Source organism: Camelus dromedarius, chromosome 6 (assembly GCF_036321535.1).
Source record: "Camelus dromedarius isolate mCamDro1 chromosome 6, mCamDro1.pat, whole genome shotgun sequence".
NCBI lineage: Eukaryota > Metazoa > Chordata > Mammalia > Artiodactyla > Camelidae > Camelus > Camelus dromedarius.
Window position 1 is genome coordinate 47803744 of NC_087441.1, and position 20466 is coordinate 47824209.

The 20466-nt window shown below is 41.0% G+C and overlaps 1 long non-coding RNA gene across 2 annotated transcripts in view; it reads right to left on the reverse strand.

Annotated features, from left to right (window-relative positions):
• The window catches only part of LOC105097137 (uncharacterized), a 168611-nt gene that overhangs the window by 74165 nt on the left and 73980 nt on the right, over positions 1–20466 (reverse strand). For both annotated transcript variants that reach the window (XR_010381287.1, XR_010381286.1), the window contains exon 3: positions 3275–3348. This is a non-coding gene — a long non-coding RNA (uncharacterized LOC105097137). The remainder of the gene's footprint in view (positions 1–3274; positions 3349–20466) is intronic.

Sequence of the window (20466 nt, forward strand, 5' to 3'; positions counted from 1 at the left end):
AGGACATAGTTCACAGAACTAGAACAAATCATAATAAAATTTATATGGAACCATCAAAGACCTAGAATTGCCAAAGCATTACTGAAGAGAAAGAAAGAGGCTGGAGGAATAACTCTCCCAGACTTCAGACAATACTACAGAGCTACACTAATCAAGACAGCATGGTATTGGTACAAAAACAGACATATAGACCAATGGAACAGAATAGAGAGCCTAGAAATGAACCCACAAACTTTTGGTCAACTAATCTTTGACAAAGGAGGCAAGAATATACAATGGAATAAAGACAGTCTCTTCAGCAAATGGTGTTGGGAAAACTGGACAGCAGCATGTAAAACAATGAAGCTAGAACACTCCCTTACACCATATACAAAAATCAACTCAAAATGGATCAAAGACTTAAACATAAGACAAGATACAATAAACCTCCTAGAGGAGAACATAGGCAAAACATTATCTGACATACATTTCAAAAATTTTCTCCTAGCAGAAATAAAAGCAAGAATAAAGAAATGGGACCTAATGAAACTTACAAGCTTCTGCACAACAAAGGAAACCAGAAATAAAACAAGAAGAAAACCTACGAAATGGGAGAAAATTTTTGCAAGTGAAACCGACAAAGGCTTGATCTCCAGAATATATAAGCAGCTCATATGACACAATAAGAAAAAAATAACCCAATCCAAAAATGGGCAGAAGACCTAAACAAGCAATTCTCCAAGGAAGACATACAAATGATCAAAAGGCACATGAAAAAATGCTCAATATCACTAATTATCAGAGAAATGCAAATCAAAACTACAATGAGGTATCACCTCACACCAGTCAGAATGGCCGTCATTCAAAAATCCACAAATGACAAATGCTGGAGAGGCTGTGGAGAAAGGGGAGCCCTCCTACACTGCTAGTGGGAATGCAGTTTGGTGCAGCCACTATGGAAAACAGTGTGGAGATTCCTCAAAAGACTAGGAATAGACTTATCGTATGACCCAGGAATCCCACTCCTGAGCTTGTATCCAGAAGGAGACCTACTTCAGGATGACACCTGCACCCCAATGTTCATAGCAGCACTATTTACAATAGCCAAAACATGGAAACAGCCTAAATGTCCATCAACAGGTGACTGGATAAAGAAGATGTGGTATATTTATACAATGGAATACTACTCAGCCATAAAAACCGACAACATAACGCCATTTGCAGCAACATGGATGCTCCTGGAGAATGTCATTATAAGCGAAGTAAGCCAGAAAGAGAAAGAAAAATACCATATGAGATCGCTTATATGTGGAATCTAAAAAACAAACTAACAAACAAACAAAAACAAAGCGTAAATACAGAACAGAAATAGACTCATAGACAGAGAATTCAGACTTGTGGCTGCCAGGGGGGCGGAGGGTGGGAAGGGATAGACTGGGATTTCAAAATTGTAGAATAGATAAACAAGATTATACTGTATAGCACAGGGAAATATACACAAAACGTTATGGTAGCTCACAGAGAAAAAAATGTGACAATGAGTGTGTATATGTCCATGTATGACTGAAAAATTGTGCTGAACACTGGAATTTGACACAACATTGTAAAATGATTATAAATCAATAAAAAATGTTAAAAAAAAGATCTGAGAGGAAATAAATGAAATAGAGATTCAAGAGATAATAGAAAAGACCAATGAAACTAATAGCTGTGGTTTTTTTTAAAGAAACAAAATAAACAAACCTCTAGCTAGATTCACCAAGAAAAAAAAAGAGGACCCAGATAAATAAAATCTGAAATGAAAGACTTTACAACTGATACCACAAACATATAAAGGATCATAAGAGAGTACTATGCACAATTATACACTAACAAATTGGACTACCTAGAAGAAATGGATAAATTCCTAGAAACATGCAACCTACTAAAAATGAGTCATGAGAAATAGAAAATCTGAACAGTTGATTACTAGTAAGGAAATTGAATCAGTAATCAAAAACTTCCCAACAAACAAAAGTCCAGGACCAGGTGAATTAGTAGGTAATTTTACCAAACATTTAAATACATACCAATCCTTTTCAAACCCTTCCCCAAAATTCATTTTATCAGACCAGCATTACCCTGATACCAAAAACCAGAGATGGACGCCACAAGAAAAGAAAGTTACAGGCCAATATCCGTGATGAACATAGATGCAAAAACCCTCAACAAAATATTAGCACACTGAATTCAATATATTAAAAGTATCAAACACCATGATCAAGTGGGATTTACCCCAGGGGATACAAGGATGTTTCAATATCTGTAAATCAAACAATGTGATACACCACATTAACAAATTAAAGAAAAAAAAATATGATCATCTCAATCCATGAAGAAAAAGCCTTTGACAAAATTCAACACCCATCTGTGATTAAAAGAAAAAATCTCTCAGCAAAGTAGGCATAAAGGGAACATACCTCAACATAATAAAGGCCATATAGGACAAACCCACAGTTAATATCATATTCAAGGGTGAAAAGCTGAAAGCTTTTCCTCTACTATCAGGAAGGAGGCAAGGATGCCCACTCTTACCACTGTTATTCAGCATAGTACTGAAAGTCCTGGTCAGAGCAATTAGGCAAAAAAAAAAAAAAAAGAAAAAGCATCCAAATCAGAAAGGAAGTAGTAAAATTGTGACTATTTGGAGATGACATGATATTATATGTAGAAAACCTAAAGTCTCCACCAAAAAAACTCAGAAATAATCAAATTCAATAGTTGCAGGACACAAAATCAATACACAAAAGTCTGTTGCACTTTTATATACTACTAATGAACTATCAGAAAGAAATTAAGAAAACAATTCTATTTACAGTTCCATCAAAAAGATTACCTAGGAATAAGTTTAACTAAGAGGTGAAAGATTGTAAGACTGATAAAAGAAATTGAAGACAACACAAAGAATATTCTGTGCTCAGAAATTGGAAGAATTAATATTGTTAAGATGCCCATACTACCCAAAGAATCCACTACCCCAAGATTCAATGCAACCCCTATCCAAATTCCAGTGGCATTTTCACAGAAATAGAAAAACATCCATTGTAAAATTTGTATGGAACCACACAGACTCTGAGTAGCCAAACAATCTTGAGAAAGAAGACCAAAGCTGTAGGCATCATGCTCCCTGATTTCAAACATTATAAAGCTACAATAATCAAAAAACAGTATAGTATTGGCATAAAAACATTCATAGATCAATAGAACAGAACAGAGTCCAGAAATAAACCCACATATATATGGGCAATTAACTTACAAGAAAGGAGCCAACAGTAAACGGAGAAAGGATAATCTCTTCAATAAATGGTGTTGGCAAAATTGGGCAGCCACCTGCAAAAGAATGAAAGTGGATTATTATCTTACACCATTTACAAAAGTTAACTCAGAACAGATTAAAGACCCAAACATGTAACCTGAAACCATGAAACTCCTAGAAGAAAACAAAGGTGTAATCTCCTTGACACTGTGTTGGGGGTGATTTTTTTGGTTTTGACACCAAAAGCAAAGGCAATAAAAGCAAAAATCAACAAGCAGAACTATGTCAAACTAAAAAGCTCCTGCACGGCAAAGGAAATCATCAAAAACATGAAAATGCAATCTACCAAAATAGAAAAAAATACTTGCAACCATATATCTGAGAAGGAATTCATATCCAAAATATATGAAAAACTCATAACTGAATAGCAAAAAAAGAAATAATCCAATTAAATAATGGGCAGAGGATCTAAATAAACATTTTCCCAAAGACATACAGATGGCCAACAGGTACGTGAAAAGGTGCTCAACATCACTAACCATCAGGGAAATGCAAATTAAAGCCACAATTAGATATCTCACATCTGTAAGAATGGCTATTAGCAAACAGACAAGAAATAGTGTTAGTGAGGTTGTGGAGAAAAGGGAACACCTGTGCACTCCTGGCGGGATTGTAAATTGATGTGGCCACTACGGAAAATAGTATAGAGGTTCCTCAAAAAATTAAAAATAGAACTACCATATGATCAAAAAGTCTCACTTCTAGATAATTATCTGAAGGAACTGAAAACATTAACTTGAAACGATTTCTGTACCTCCATATTCATTTCAGCATTATTTACAATAGCCTAAACGCTGGACAAAATAATGGATAACCTAAGTCCATTGATGGATGAATAAAGAAAATTTGGAATATATATATGTATATACACATAAACACACACACACACACACACACACACACACGGTGGAATATTATTCATCCATAAAAAAGAAGGAAATCCTGCCATTTGCAAGAACATAGATGGAACTTGAAGGCATTATGCTAAGTAAAATAAATCAGAGAAAGGCAGATACTGTATGATCTCTCTTGTATGTGAAACCAAAAAAAAATTTTTTAATTAACTCATAGATAAGAGAACAGATTAGTGGAAGCCAGAGGTAGCTGGAAGAGGAGGGAGAACAGGGGGCAAAATGGGTGAAGGTGGTCAAAAGGGACAAACGTCCTATTATAAAGTAAATAAGCCCTAGGCTTATGGTACAGCATGGTAACTATAGTTAATAATACTGTATTGCATATTCAAAAGTTGCTTAGAGTAAATCTTTGAAGTTCTTATAAGAAAAAAATTTATAATCAAATGTGGTGATGGGTGTTAACTGGTCTTGTGATCGAGTCACAAGTCATACATATATTGAATCATTATGTTGTGAACTAATGTTATATGGTAATTATATCTCAATTAAAAAAATAAAGACCCTAAGCAGAAAATATATTTCAGGAATTAATAAACTGAAGGAACAGAGCAGGACAAGTGAATAACAGGCCATGACAAAGGATGCCATTTCAGTCAAGAAGGTCATCAAGGACTTTAAGGAAGTAACATTTGCACAAAAACCTGAACCTAGCAGGACAAACTGGAGAGGACAGGACGGTTCAGCCCAGGTGAGGCCATTCATGGTGCTGAGCAGCGAAAAACAGGGTCAGAACACGGGCTGCAGGGGACGTGAAGGGAAGCAAGAGCACCATATGGAGAACAGACGGTCTTAGCGCTGTTAAGGAGTTTGAGGGTTGGGGCAGCAGGAACCCACCGCCACAAAGTAACTCTGACCTGCTAACTCCTGGATGAACCTCAAAAACACTATGCTTAGCGAAAGAAGCCAGACACAGACGACAGCGTCCTGTATGATTCCATTTATATGAAACGTCCTAACAAGGCAAAACTAGAAAGACAGAAGAACAGAGATAAGAGGTTGCCTGGACTTGGGGGTGGAAATGGGCTCATCTAATTAGGCATTAAGGATCTTACTGAGGTGATTAAAATGTTCTAAAACTGGATTACAGGAATGGTTGCACAACCCAGTAAATTTACCAAAAAAAAAAGTCATTAAACTGCACACTTGAAAATGGGTAAATTGGAACTTCATGGTATGTAAATAATGCTTCAATAAAGTTGTCAAAATAAACTCTGGTAGTAAATAAAAAGAAAAGAGAAGGTCTGTATGAGCACCGTCAGGAAGCGCGACCTGGAGGATTGCAGTGTCGAGCAGGACAGGCAGGTGACAGGGAGCAATGGCGAGGAAGGCTTGTTCATCAGGTTCGGGTAAGGAGGACAAGGGCTGTTTTGAGCAGGGTCCTTGGGAGGGTTCACCTCTCAGGACACAGCTGTCCCTCTCCCCTCTACCGAGTCTGGTCCTGTATCAGACTGCTCATACCTTGTCTTGCAAGTAACGCCCTGAATTCACTCCCCAGGAGCTCAGGGCCACCTGCAGCCGCATTTCTGCAGCAGCTGAAGGCAGGCAGGAGGCACAGGGGTGCACAGGCTCCGTTTAACGCCGGGGGAACACTGAGAGAGCTTATCATTCTCTCTGCTGCTATTATGGGAGTTATTAATGCCAACCAACCCTAGGAATTGTAAACAACCCACCTGAATGGTCATATGTGATTTAGAAAGTGATTTACGTTTAGTTGGCATTGAAAGTATATTACTGGCCTCTGGTTGCAAAGGCTTTGGTAAGTATCAAAGGCAAGAGCTTCCAGTCACTTTGAAGAGGGAGTCAAACTGAGACCAACCTGAAAACAAGGTCAGCATCCAAACACAACGCTAAATTCTGGGGGAAATGATGGAAGTTAACACATGTAATGCCACGTTACCTCCCGCAGAACATTCAGGTGCTGTCCCTGTGAATGGCATTTTCCAGAGTGCCGGTTCCCCACAAACTCAGTCGCCAGAAGTTGCACATACCTGATGCTCCAGGAACACCAGGAACTCCCCAGCCCTGCCACTGCTCCGGCCTTGCTTCACAGAGTAAGGTTCCCTCCAGTTCAACCAAGGAGAGCTGTTACGTGGGAGGGTCTTTTGAGAGGGACGGTGATTGGGCGGGGCTTCATCACTTGTTAACACCTGAACTTCTGAGCTGATTGTGTTGTTTCCTAGTGACTAGCAAGGCTGTGCCCGCATGTGGGTGGAAGTGGGTTTCAGGTTTATTTGCCGATGGAGAGAAGTGTTGGGATACAGTAGGAGGTTCTGGGAAGGGATGATTCCAAAAGAGAATTTGGGGAACAGACACTGCAGACAGGGTTTCTCTACCTCTCAGTCTCACTCTCCGGTCTCAGCCCAGGAGAGCTGTTACGTGGCCTCACCTGTCATGGAAGAATTTACTCCCCACAATCCTACAATATCAAGAGCCCCAGCTGAGAGCAATGATCAAGGTGGTAAACAATTGATCCTTGGTTAAAGAGGTATCTGCCTGGTTTCTCCACTGTAAAGCTAACCATTTTTCCCTCCTGAAGAGTATCTCATAAGTTAAGGATAGTTATATTTCACCTAATTTAAAATACATATTTAAATGCTACCTTGTAGTGGAGAGCGTATAGCTCAGTGACAGAGTACATGCTTAGCATCCATGAGGTCCTGGGTTCAATCCCCAGTACCACCATTAAAAAATAAACAAACTTAATTACCTCCCCCCCATAATCTGTTCTTTAAAAAATTTATTTTTAATTTAAAAAATTGACACTTTGTGGGAAAATATTCGAGACAAATTTTAATAAAAGATATACACAAATAAGATTCTTGTGTGTCCTACCTCAACGAATAGTCCTTTTCTGTTTCCTAAACCTAGACGAGGTCTTGATATTTCCTTCTTGAATCCAGTCAGCAACAGGTTCTACCAATTCCACCTACTCAATGTGCCTCAGCTGTGTCCTCTTCTCTCCATTCTCACCGTGTTTCATAATTTGTCTCCCTGACTCCAAATCTTGCTCCTCTCACATTCTATGTACCCACTAACCCCAGAGTGAGCTTTAATAATGAACTCATGTACAAAACAGAAACAGAGTAGCAGACATAGTAAACAATCTTATGGTTACCAGGGAAAAGGGGGTGGGAAGGGGTAAATTTGGGAGTTTGAGATTTGCAAATGTTAGCCATTATACATGAAAATAGATTTAAGAAACATTTTTTTTCTGTATAGCACAGGGAACTGTATTCAATATCTTGTAATAACCTTTAATGAAAAAGAATATGAAAACAAATATATGTGTGTATATACATGACTGGGACATTGTGCTGTACACCAGAAACTGGCACAGTGTAACTGACTATACTTCAATTAAAAAAAAAAAAGCACGTAAGATCAGGTCACCTCCAGCTTGGAACATTTAGTGGCTTCCCACTGCCCTAAGCAGAGATGATTTGTGTAGCAAAGCCTGGAATGGGCCCTCTGGATGAACTGCAGATAAAATGATCCCCTTTGTAGCTGAACAAGTTAATCTCCCAGCTGCAAATCAGAATCCACTGGGGAGCTTGTTAAAAATATAATGTCATTCTAAGTGGAGTAAGCCAGAAAGAGAAAGAAAAATACCATATGAGATCGCTCATATGTGGAATCTAAAAAACAAACTAACAAACAAACAAAAACAAAGCGTAAATACAGGACAGAAATAGACTCACAGACAGAGAATACAGACTTGTGGTTACCAGGGGGGTGGAGGGTAGGAAGGGATAGACTGGGATTTCAAAATTGTAGGATAGATAAACAAGATTACACTGTATAGCACAGGGAAATATACACAAAATGTTATGATAACTCACAGAGAAAAAAATGTGACAATGAGTGTGTATATGTCCATGTATGACTGAAAAATTGTGCTGAACACTGGAATTTGACACAACATTGTAAAATGATTATAAATCAATAAAAAATGTTAAAAAAAAAAAAATAAATCCACAGGCTTCTACTCACAGGGATTCCGACTCAGAGAAGGGACCTGCGATCTGTACCTGTAACCAGTCTCCCAGGTGACCCAGATGGGGAGTGGAAGGGTAGTCAGCTGAAGAATCACTGATGAAACGCCCCAAAATGATATTCATTCTTAGCGGGAGCCACAAGAAAATTTTTCTCTAGTTTCTAATTTTCTGTAATGCTGTTGCAATCCTGTCGTAATTATTAAACACACCCAAATTTATTTAAAATTCCATTAAATAAAAAATCAGCCAAATAAGAAGCCCTGGCATATTCTAACTTCTATTGAATTTGTGCATATTACAAAGATGTTATAATTGTTCTTTCTTAGGAAAGTGATCATTTTATTTCCTAAGACTCATTAAACTTAAATCCCTAGCGCTATAGGTATAATTCTTTTGGGATTGTGATATGAAGCTATTTTAAATCTCCCAACCACTGTGAATGTTCTACAGAGGCATTTACCAAGCTCTGGTCCTCATATTTTAAAACTCTGGCTGGCCGGTGTGCCTGGCCATGGCACCTCGGGTGCCAACTATGTCTCAGTTTGGCACCTGAAGTTTGAAAGACAATCAGTTCCACACTAAATAATGTCTTTTGAGTCATTCCAAAGATTTGAAAATGTAAATAAAAATTAAGCAATTTCAAAAAACCCAAGCAAGTTATTGTTTATGTCAAGTTTATTATACTTCTCTAGGGATTGAGAAATTCCAAAACCCCTATGTCTGATTAATGGAATGAATGTCCCAACAGTCATCCTTAGCCTCATTTTTAAGCAAAATACTTATTACACAATGAGTGTTAAAGTCAAATAGTATATATTTGAAATATATAACGTGAACACATATTTTATCTCCCAACAAAATAAGAGGAGTGGCATTTAATCAGACTTTTTTTTTTTAACAGTCAACATGCACTCCCTCCACTTCTGGAAAGGTTTTGCAGTTAAACTTACAGGGGAGATGCTGGCAGAGAGAGGAGATGGGGAGCCAGGAGTCGGTCCATAGTGGCCTGTGATGGGCAGTAACCACCTAGTTCCCTAAGCTTCTCTCTTCTGAGTCAGGACCACACAGAATGTGCCTCCCCACCCCCTACCCCCGCCAAATGCTAATTCCTCCCCCACCTCTTCCTTTCTTAGTTTTTCTCTTGTAACAAAAGTATATATTTTTTATCCCTCAAGGAAAATGATGCAAATTATGACAAAATCTTGGTTAAGGAATGGAGTTTCTTCGGGTAATATTTTCTGCTTTGGTTAATTTATGAGGAGAATGTAGGTATTGAGATAGAGCTTTGTCACAAACTCTGGCCATATGCAAAACAAAGAAAAATGGAAAATGCCTGAAGTGGTGATGTCTTCTGAAAATTCAATATTTTGCTATGTTTAACTATTTCCTTTGGAGTCTAAAATATAAATCCAATAAGCTCCAAATAAGTGAGTCATAAAATCAACTGAGAGAATTAATCAGGGATTTCTTCACTAGTCAGTTTAAGCCTGTGTGGAATTTTTCATTTGGGATTACTGCAGCACTTTCATTAAAAGGTAATTGATTGAGTCATTACCACAGCGCCAAGCCACACTGCATTTTATTTGTTTGGGGTTTGGATCTTGGGAGAACTCTGGGCATCTTTCAAAATTGAACAAGACATCGAAAAGTAGAAACCAGAAAACATAAAAAGCTTCAAAGGAGCAGAGAAGGCGATGTTGAGCACTTGGATGAACTGCTGGAGTCGAGGCTGAATTCAGCCCTGAGTCTGCCGGGCCCTGGATGGATTGGGGTAAATGACCCTAAACGTCAGGAGCCACAAAAGAAAAATCCTATTTACCTCAAAGGGCTATAATATACACATGGGTTTTCAATGGGCAAATGCCCTCCCTGACTAAGTGCAGCCTCTTCCTCTAGCTGGTCTCTCTCCAGCCTCCTTCTAGGGTCCAGGCCTCTGTGACCCAGTAATGCCCACTCGTGCCCTGCACCTGTGACTGCGGACGTTCAGCAGGACCATCCATCTGCCCACTAGGGACTGCATTCTGTCACCCACTTTCTAACTCCAGCTTGCTGGCCACTTCTGCTTACTCTGCAGCTTCTTCATCCTGACCCCAGGCTCCAAATAGTCCTCTGTCCTCCCAGAATCTCTGAATTTCCTCAGTGGGCCACTTAAGGATGTCTGGCTCCCTGCACACCTCCTGTAAGCCGTGGAGAGCTGGGAGCTGCCTTGGGCCCATGGGTCAAGCCAACTTCTCCTTCAGGGCTGCAACGTGGTTTATGTGCTGACCAGTGGATGTTGCCAGCCTCCTAGGGACGCAGAGGGGTGCAGGGCACAAAGCCCTTTGTTTTGTCTTTGCTTTTGTCTCCACTTGTTTACCGTGGCTCCTGGACATCAGCCCAAAGAGGGGTAGTTAGGTCACACCGGTCTCCCTGCCTTCTTCCTCTGCCCACACCCCATTTATTCTCCCTCCTCTTTCGCACATGCCTCTTACCCCAGATCATATGCTGACTTCTCTCTACCCCTGCCTTTTCTTATGATTGAGCCCACAGGATGGTTCCTGATAGGGGCTAAGGAAATTTCCTCTCTACAAAGACTGTCTTTCAAAACGAATGCTTTTCCGCATACCCACAGGTCTTAACGCTCAATGTCAGAGGCTGGAGATTGACTCTCTTCCTGCTGTGGCAATCTTAATCCTCCCTCAAGGCAAGCCAGGTATTTCTGGTCAGAAAATGCAAATATAGGAGTTTGAGATTTGCAAATATTAACTACTATATATAAAAATAGATAAGAAACAAATTTCTTCTGTATAGTGCAGGGAAGCATGTTCGACATCTTGTAATAACTTTTAATGAAAAAGAATATGAAAACGAATATATGTATGTATATGTATGACTGGGACAGTATGCTGTACACCAGAAATTGATACACCGTAACTGACTATACTTCAATTAAAAAAAAAAAAAAGAAAATGCAAATCTGCATTTTAAATTTTCAAAGAACACACACTTTCTTCAGAAAGCCACACCTCTCCCAGTGACTTTTTCTCTCCCCGCCTCACATTTCCTTTCTCTCGATTAAGCAGGGCTGAAGAGCTCCCCTACAAAGATGACCTTAAACTGGGAACTTGGGGAAAACACAGAGAGAAAAGGGGTAGTAGTCGAAGGGGAAGCAAGCATTCTGGTTTCACCCCATCGACTCCTGTCCTTTGGTCGTGACGGCTGGATCAAAACACGCAGCCTCCTTTCCCTTAAGTACTATTTCAGGTGACGATGCATCCCTTGCTGGAAGAACTTTAGAACAGCTTTTCTGACCTCAGACAGCTGCAAAAAGGTCTTTTGCTACCCTGACAGTTCATCAACACCCCTAAAAGATTCTGCACATTCTCAGTCACAGTCCTACTTAATATTTTATGAAATGCCTCATAGAGACATTTTATTGAACTCCTAGGCACAAGGCGGTAGGCATTGTTGAGATGAGTAAGTCGGGGGCTGTGCGCCAGAGATCTACCATCCAGTGAGGGAACAGAGAGGGGAGGTGAGCAACTACATAACTTGCTGTGAAACAATGGAAAACAAAATGCTATGGAAGTGCTCACAGGGGCTCTTAAAGGACACTTCTCACATGTGATCTCATCCAGGTGACACTGAGTCACGTGCTGGAAAATGCCCTTAAAATTGTTTTACAGCCAATGCAGAAGTGACTTCAATGAAACAGTTCTCCTAATGACCACTGATAAAACCACCCCAGAACAAACCATCCTGGTTCCAGTCCATTGGCTTCTGATCAAGTGGAGGAGGAGGAAGCGCTCGCAAGGCCCTCAGACTACCTGACACTTCTCTACGCCAAGCTCTGTTAGAAGCTGGACGGCGGACAGGCGCCAGGAAAAGACAATGGCTACTAGCATCGAAATCTGCTGACGTGCTACGTGGCATTCTAAGTTGCTGATTGAGAGAGGACATGTGCTTTGGAAACCACATCCGGGGAGGGATAAGGTTGCTATGGTGCCATGAAACTTGAGACCACGCTCTTTATGCCCAGAATTTTCATCCAGGTGGAAGGCCGAGAGGGGTCTACAGAGAGCAGTGACTGAAAGAGGAGCACAACCAAACAAGGAGAAGTGGCAAGGAGTAACTGTAAGAGCAAATAGGGAGAATATGAAGCACCGGAGAGCACCGACGTTCCTAAATATTAGATCCAGAAATTGTTGTATTTGATAAACTTGGAATAAATCTACACCTGAAACTAACATTGTAAACTCACTATAATTCAGTAAAAATAATTTTTAAAATTAAAGATGAAAAAAAAACTTGGAATAAATCCTTTAAAGGAGATGAGGGAGTTAAGAACTAGAAAAGGCATGTTCAGAGGAAAGATAACAAACATAATGGAAGAAATCAAGCAAAATTAAGAATAAGCCACCCAAACAGTCACTGGGAAAATGTTGCTGGGTACTCAGGAATTAAAATAGATCCACTTAAATAAACACCCAAGGGTCTCCTATTTCATATCATGTGCTGGGAGCTGGCAAAGCCCTATCACGGTGACCAGGGTACAACTCGGCCTGGAATGTGGCCAGTGTACTTTACTCCACTGAACCATCATCTGACAGCAAGGAGCAGTACGCTTGGGAACTGCTGTTCAGCCCACAGTCTAGAAAAGGCGAGTCAAGGGGTCGACGTGTGAGGGTTAGCCAGCCCTGTCCAGGGAAGGGGATGCTGATTCTGGATGTTTTATGTCTCCATGCAAATGAAAAAATTGGTGTCCTGGCTTGCCACTTGGATCTGATAACCCAGGGAATGTAAAGCAAGAGTCAACAAAGCAAAATGAAAAACCATGAAAGAAAGTGGAGACATGGGGCTTTACTGAAGATGGATGCACAGGAGCTGGACCAGTGAAAATTCTCACCAGAGACTTTAAACGGAAAAGCACGAAAGAAAATCTGTGGCACAAAAATGAAGTAGAAAGGATAACATCACAATGATGACTCTACTGAGGGCATTAACTGCAGGAAGCAGAACAAAACTTAAATTAAGCAATTTCTTTGTGTCGATATTCTGTGTGTTAGTTACACGTGACTCGTCGCAACAAGGTATGGAGATATGATGGACAGAAAACTTTGTAGGCAGCTCAATGAAATGAGAACAAAGTGTTGGAAAGCAATTCTTAACTCTACCATCAGAAGAAGTGGGGCATTGTTTATATATGATTTCTTCTCGGTTTCATAAATTTGTTTAAGGCAGAAAATGACAAGATCTGCTTGTCAAGGGGCAAATCTCCATACCTCCACCCTACCCCACCAGACACAAAGTGATGGAGCTAGAGAGACACTACGGAGCAGGAGAAAGATACGTACAACCGAGAAAGGCATGCCCTCGAAAAATCATGGTAACTGGAGCAAAGTAGGACTCCTTAAAGTGCTGAGGACAAATAGGAAACTCTTATCCCATGGGATGGAAAGTAGACTGAGAAAATTGAGAAGGACTTGAAACAATCCTCAAGCAGTACGTGTCGCCTGTCTGGATTGCAGATTCACATCTATAAAATAAGGAAGTTAGATTAGACAATCTCTGAGATCAGATTAAGCTTGCAAATGTCATTACTAAGTGATACTTTAGAATCAGCAGAAAGCAGAAGAATTAGGCCAAAGTTGAGTTATCTCATGAAATGTTTTCTATAACAAACTACATTAAAACCAATTAAAAAAAAACAAAAAAACCCTGCTCCAAGGTAGTGTTTGAGCAAAAAACAGAGCAGCACTTATCTGTGCACGAAGACTTTTTGAAGTTGGTTCTATGGGATCATGAGGAGGAGGCTGTAGTGCAAGAAAAAGTTGATGGAAGGGAGAGAAAGTGAGTAAGAAACAAAATAATTTAAGACCTTATATTTAACATGAGTTCATGCTTAATATCTTTTAAATTTTCATTGGTTTTAGGAGTGGAAGAAGAAATGCAAAGTTGTCTCATAAGTTAAAAGAGTTATGAGCACAATTTTAAAGCATTTCACAAATATACAGGAGTTACTATTTTCATTATTATTTAACTATTATTCAAGTTCAGTAGGAACACGGGTTCTTTGAAATCCCAGTGCACCTGGCACTTACTTGTGGAAGTTGAATTTACGCTACAAAAGCAGCAGTTGACAACCAAAACCATAGATGGGCTCTTAAAACAACTGTGTGACAAAATATTAATTTAAATAATGATGGTAAAATTTAAGAGGGCCAAAGAGCTCCAAATGCAAGGGAGCAAATTGAAGGAACCAAAAGAGCTTAAATTTTTAGTGTCTTTGAGGTCATCATTATGAATATTAGCACAGGTGTATGAATGGTTTTAGCTAAGCTCTTAGAAATCCCTCATGCTTTCATCAAGATTGCAGAGCAAGAGAGAATGCCTTTCAAAAGTGAAATAAATGGTAATAATGCAACTGGCAAAACAACCTACAGATTAGCACTAACACTTGTTTCTTGAGAACATGTGCCAATTTCCTGGGAATCAGAGGATTTATTTATCTTCGTGATGCTTCCAGCCTCCTTCCCATCGTCTTTGCCAAAAATCATTAAGAAGAAGATGACGGGAGTCCTCCTGCCTCAAGAAGGGAGCCTACACTGCTGTACTTGATCTGCTGTCACGATTACAGGCAGCTGCACCAAGCCAAGGAATAGCCTAAATATTTAATGAAGCAGGAAAGTCATTCTTCAGTTGTAATGCAGACCCACTAGATGGTTTGAAAAGATCACCTCTGTTTGTTTTAAACTGGGAATAGACTGCTGAATATTTAATGAGCGCCACAGTACTCAGCTCTGAGAGGGGCCAAGCGAGGGTCAGGCCGTGGCTGCCTGCTGCTCCCTGCGATTTCAGCTTCCCTGAGGTTCATTCGAGGTGGGAGATAGTGGGGTCAGACCAAGATATTCTTCAGCAGCATCCTTTGTAGCACTGTATATGTGAGAAGGAAAACAGGTCACAGCCCTGTCCGGGGGAAGCAAGGTTAAGAATTAGGAGCGATCTTCTGGAAAAATGAGGAGTCGGCTTAGCATTTCTTTCCCTTATTTACAAAGGTGGGGAAGAACAGCAGTGTAAGGAAAGAGAAGCAATCAGAAATCCTTGCTGTCATCATGCTGGGGTGGAGATCTTACATCCAGTTGATTCCATTTTTTATTTGTGGTATTAAGTATCCTTTACTATCTGAACAATCCTAGTCCCAGAAAAGAGGACTTTTGTGAACAGTTTCCTCATAGCTAGATTTAATCTTTGATTTAAAATCTGTTGCAATAAGATGGGTGAGCGTTGATAGTAGACTGGACAAAGATGGTAGCAGTAGAAGTGGAACCAAGAGGCATTTTGCTGATTGATTGGATATAGAATTAAAAAAAGAAAAAAGCATCAAGGGTGACTCTTTTTGGCCAGACCATTTACTGAGATGGAAAAAGAGTGAAAAAATCAGTTTTAGGAGAAAAATAGAGAGTACAGGTTTAAACAATGTTAAATTTGAAAAGACCTTTAGACAACCAAACCTAAATGTCTACTAGACAGCTGGGTAGACAGAGCTGTCCTTCTCAGTTACCTCATGATCGTGATGGGATATAATTAAATAAAATCACTTGGGGGATGTAAATAGAAGCAGAAGCATTTTGAAGACAGCCCTGAGGCCCTCCAACATTTAGTGGCTCGGAAGTTGAAAAGAACCATCAAAGGAGATTGAGGAGGGGCCCCAGCATATAGGAAGACAAACAAAAGAGAACAGCATAATGAAGTGAATAGACTGTTTCAAAGACAGTGGCAGTCGTATCAAATGCTCCTGATGGGTGAAAAAACATGTGAATTGAGAATTGGGCCTTGGATTTGGTAACATGGAAGTCACTGGTGACTTCGATAACTCTCTGAAGAGTGGCAGAAACAAAAGCCTGAATGGAGTGGGCTCAAGAGAGGAGGGTGAATGGAGAATGTGAAGTATAGAGAAATAGCGAATTGAGTAGTGACTGTACTGGGAGATGGAGTCAAGCAGATTGCTGTTTTGTTTTGGTTTTGGTTTTGCTCTGTTCTGGTCTGTTCTGAATGGCAGATACTACCCTGTGTTTGTATGTTGCTGGGAATAACTGAAAAGGGAGGAAAGAGACTGACGTCCTTGAATAAGCAGAAGAATTTGGGATCCATATATAAAGGAAGGGGTAGTCTTTATAGCAGAGCAAGGACAGCTCCTCCACTGTAACAGAGGGAAAGCAGGGCATAGGTACACAGAGGAGCAGATTAGTAGACTTAATGGGGGTGTGTTGAAGTCATATTTGAAATCTGCATTGCAGAACTCAGGATACTGACTTGCTTCTTCACCTTGTCTCCTCATGGCTGCTGCAGACATAGCATATGTGATTGAAGAAGAGTGGCACAGAGGAGGAACGGCAGCCTTGCTCCTCACACATCTCTTGTTTCCAGGTAGGAAACCTTTCCCGTCCAGCACACTTCCCCTCAGCCCCATGGGTGAGGATTCTACCACATGCTTATGTTCTTGATGGAAGACAGGCTAGCAAAGTGAGCCTCTGGTATTTTCAACACCTTAGTGGGAGGCAAACTCTATATGACAAGGAAGATATAAAGATTAGCCTTTGGGTTGGCCATCAACAGTGCCAGCCTCCAAGGTGGAGAGTCTGGTCAGTTTTAGAAGAAATTAACAAGTATGTATTAAAGTTTCTAAGGATAACTACTAAAAAATAGAAATAAAATGAATAACTTCCTTATTTTGGATGGAAATGAAGGACAATTTAGGAAACTGAGATTCAGAAAGGGCAAGTGACTTGTCCAAGGTCAAGGAGTTAAGACGGAGAACTAGCACTCACAAATCTGGGTGCCCGATCTACAGCTCTTTCTACCAACTGTAAATGATCACATAGTTGTGCAAGTAAGAACTTGGAATAAGGGTGTAGTAATCATGTTTTTTGGTTTTTGTTTTTTTTTTTTTAATGATGTTTTGACACCTCAGGGCCCTTGCTGGCTTGAGAGAGAATGTCCCTCCCAGGACTAGCTAATTCCTACAGATAATGAATAACTCGCCTACAAACGTGCTTTTCATACACAAACCAACCAATCCCAAGTCCATATCCCCAACTACCCCTTTAACTTATACACCAAGCCAATACTTCCCCTCCCTTAAATCAACCCAGGACCAGGTACCAGAAACCCAGAGAGCAGCCCACAGCCCAGAGCCCACTGACATTATCCAAACTAGCTAATTCTAAGCTGTTTTGCCCACCCTGCCTTGCCTTTTCTGGAGGAAACACAATAAAGGTTCTGGACCATGCTTTCTTTCCACTCCTTCTGCCTCCTGACCAGACTGGGTGCTTCTCCACATGGCCCTGTGTGGCATAGCAAGCCCCCCACTCCTTCTCCTGGGAACTGTAAAAAAAATTCTTCTTTCAATGGCAGTAGCCTCTCTGTGCTGTCACTCAGTGACTTCCATAAATTAAACATCCTGAGGGTACAACTGAAACAAAGGTGCCCGTCAGAACTACCAATGGTACAGACATTCTGAAAGAAGACTAGTACAAAGGTTCTTCCATCAATGTGTCCTGCCCAAGCAGAGTCTAAAACCACGCTGTGCAGAAGAGTTCATGTAGCAGATGTGATGCTGTGTTCTGAAAGCCTGGTTACAAAGTTGGCCCTTGGCTGGTGTCTGGGAAGTTAGATTTCAGGAGAGTTCCCACCGTTAACTTTATCAGCTAGTAACAGTTAGTATCTCACTGTACCTGAACTATTTGAACCGTGTGGCTTATGATGAGCATATACCTTCCTTCTGGGAGTCTGGATTTGGGTATCTGCCAGGCAGAGAGTATACCCATTAAAAATCCTGAACCCTGAGTCTCTAATCAGCTTCCCTGGTTTGCAACATTTCACACCTTTGTCTCATCTCACTGTGGGGAGAATTAAGCACATGCCATGCGGCTCCACTCGAGAGGACCCTTGGAAGCTTGCACCTGGTCTCCTCGGATTTGCCCCCATGCACTTTTCCCCTTTGCTGATTGTGCTTGAAATCCTTTCACTGTAGTAAATCACAGTTATGAGCACTGCTATGAGCTGGATCCTGTGAGTCATGATAGCCATTCTTCCAGTTCAGATGCTGCAATTTTTCCTTACTTCTCTTATTAAAGCAATTCTGGTCCACATCCATCACTCACCAAGGCTGGCGAGTATAGTTGTCATTTTTGAGGTTCCCTGCTCTCCCTAGAATGACGGGAGAGCCCTGCAAGAATTCACTGTTGCTTTCTACTTCACTGTTGCTTCTTTTCCTGGGACCCAGAGACTCTTCAATGGTGTCCCTCTCAGTGGTGTGCTTCCTGCCATCCACAAGCTGAGATACCGATGGACGTTCCACTCCACTCCCTCCCCATCCCTGTCCCAAAGTTCAGACGGCTCCAGAATAACATGGTTTCTAGAGATTGCATGCCAGTTCTTTTCTTTCTTGACGGGAACATCCTCCCTTCCCCTTTCAGACCATTAGATGAAATCCTTGTCCTCAAAGTTTGGTCCTCAGTCCCTAATAACTTCATTCCTTCCAGAGGCTCTGGATGCCAGAGCAAAGAGATGTAATAAATAAAAAGGATGTAACATCTGCTAAATGGGGGTGAGATGTGTGTGTGTGTACATGTGCATGTGTGTGCATTACGGAACTAGAGAGAGAAGAAGGAAGGATAAAAGAAAAACTGCTTCTTTACCACAACACTCTGATCCCAGATGTGTGCACTTTGTTTTTGTTTTAGCCACACCAACCAGATCTCCAACTATCCGGACACCGACTGGGTGTCCTACACTTTAATTCAGTTCTGACACTAAGCACCTCGAATTAGCTTCAGACTCTGCACGTTAAGGGCTCAGTCCCACAAGAGTGTCCCCACTTCAGATGCTAGTCACAAGTCCTAGTCCTCTGGTACTTCTGACCAACTGGGTTACAGATCAGGAGTTCCGACAACCTCCACTTCGGGTTTGATGATTTATATAATGGCTCAAAGAACTCAAGAAAACACTTTGCTTACTATTACTGGTTTATTATAAAGGACACACAGATGAACAGCCAGAGGCACATGGGTGCTCAGGAGCCTCCCTCCTTGTGAAGCTGGGCTGCGTCAGCCTCTCAGCACACGGATGTGTTCACTGACCTGCAAGCTCTCCAAGCCCTAGCATGTAGGGTTTGAATGGAGGCCTCATTACATAGGCGTGACTGATTAAATAATTGGCCATTGCTGAGTAAGGCTATCTCCAGCTCCTCTCTCCTCCCCAGAGGTCAGGGGATGGGGCCGAAAGTTCTCTCTTACAGCATGGTTGGTTCCCCTGACAACCAGCTGTCACCCTCTAGGAGTCACCGTATTAGCATAAACTCAAGTCTGGTTGAAAGGGGCTTATGTGTAAAAGTAACAAAGACGTTCTCACCCCTATCACTCAGGAAATGCCATGGGTTTTAGTAGCGCTGTGCCAGGAACTAAGGAAAAAAGACTAAATGTGTATTTTTTATTATGTCACCGTCAGGGGAAGGTGGGTGGGAATGAGTCTTTTATTCTTTGAATCGTCTACAACAGTATGAATGAAGCATAAAAGTAGTATATCAATAGGTTACCCTGCTACAAAAGTAGTAAATTTGACTTTTGTTAAGGAACATTCTGACCAAAGTCATTTACTCAATCCCAGTCAGCAATTCTTCAGTATCATCTCTCGGCTACTGTAAGACCATTCACTATTACTCAACCTTCCTCTAATACATAATCTCCACAGGACATTTCCAGTCTAGTTTTCTGTTTATAACGTCCACAGACAACAACTTCCAATGACAATTTATGCCTGAGAAAGGAGAATTCTAACTGAAACAACTGTTGGCAATAGAAGCATTAAGATTCACTCTGGGAAGACTAACAACCACAGACAACAACGAAGGCATGTAGCTATATTTGACTTAGGCATCCCATCCCCTGTGGAGAGACTGGGCAAAAGGATTCACATTTCTTGGCATCAAATCTGAAAGGCCAAGAAGAGGCATCCCTGACACCTCACACGTAGTAGCAGATCTTCTGGACCCACGCCCTTGAGCCAGGAGGGAAGGGGGCAGGGCGCAACCACGGAAGGAAGGACACAGCAACTGAGGACAGGACAAACTGGTTGGAACCACGATGGCAGAAGACTAGACTTCCAGTAGACCCTGAGCCTCATGGCACGCCTACAGGCGCCATGACAGTTCCCAGGATGACCTCAGAAAGGCCAAAAAGTGGGC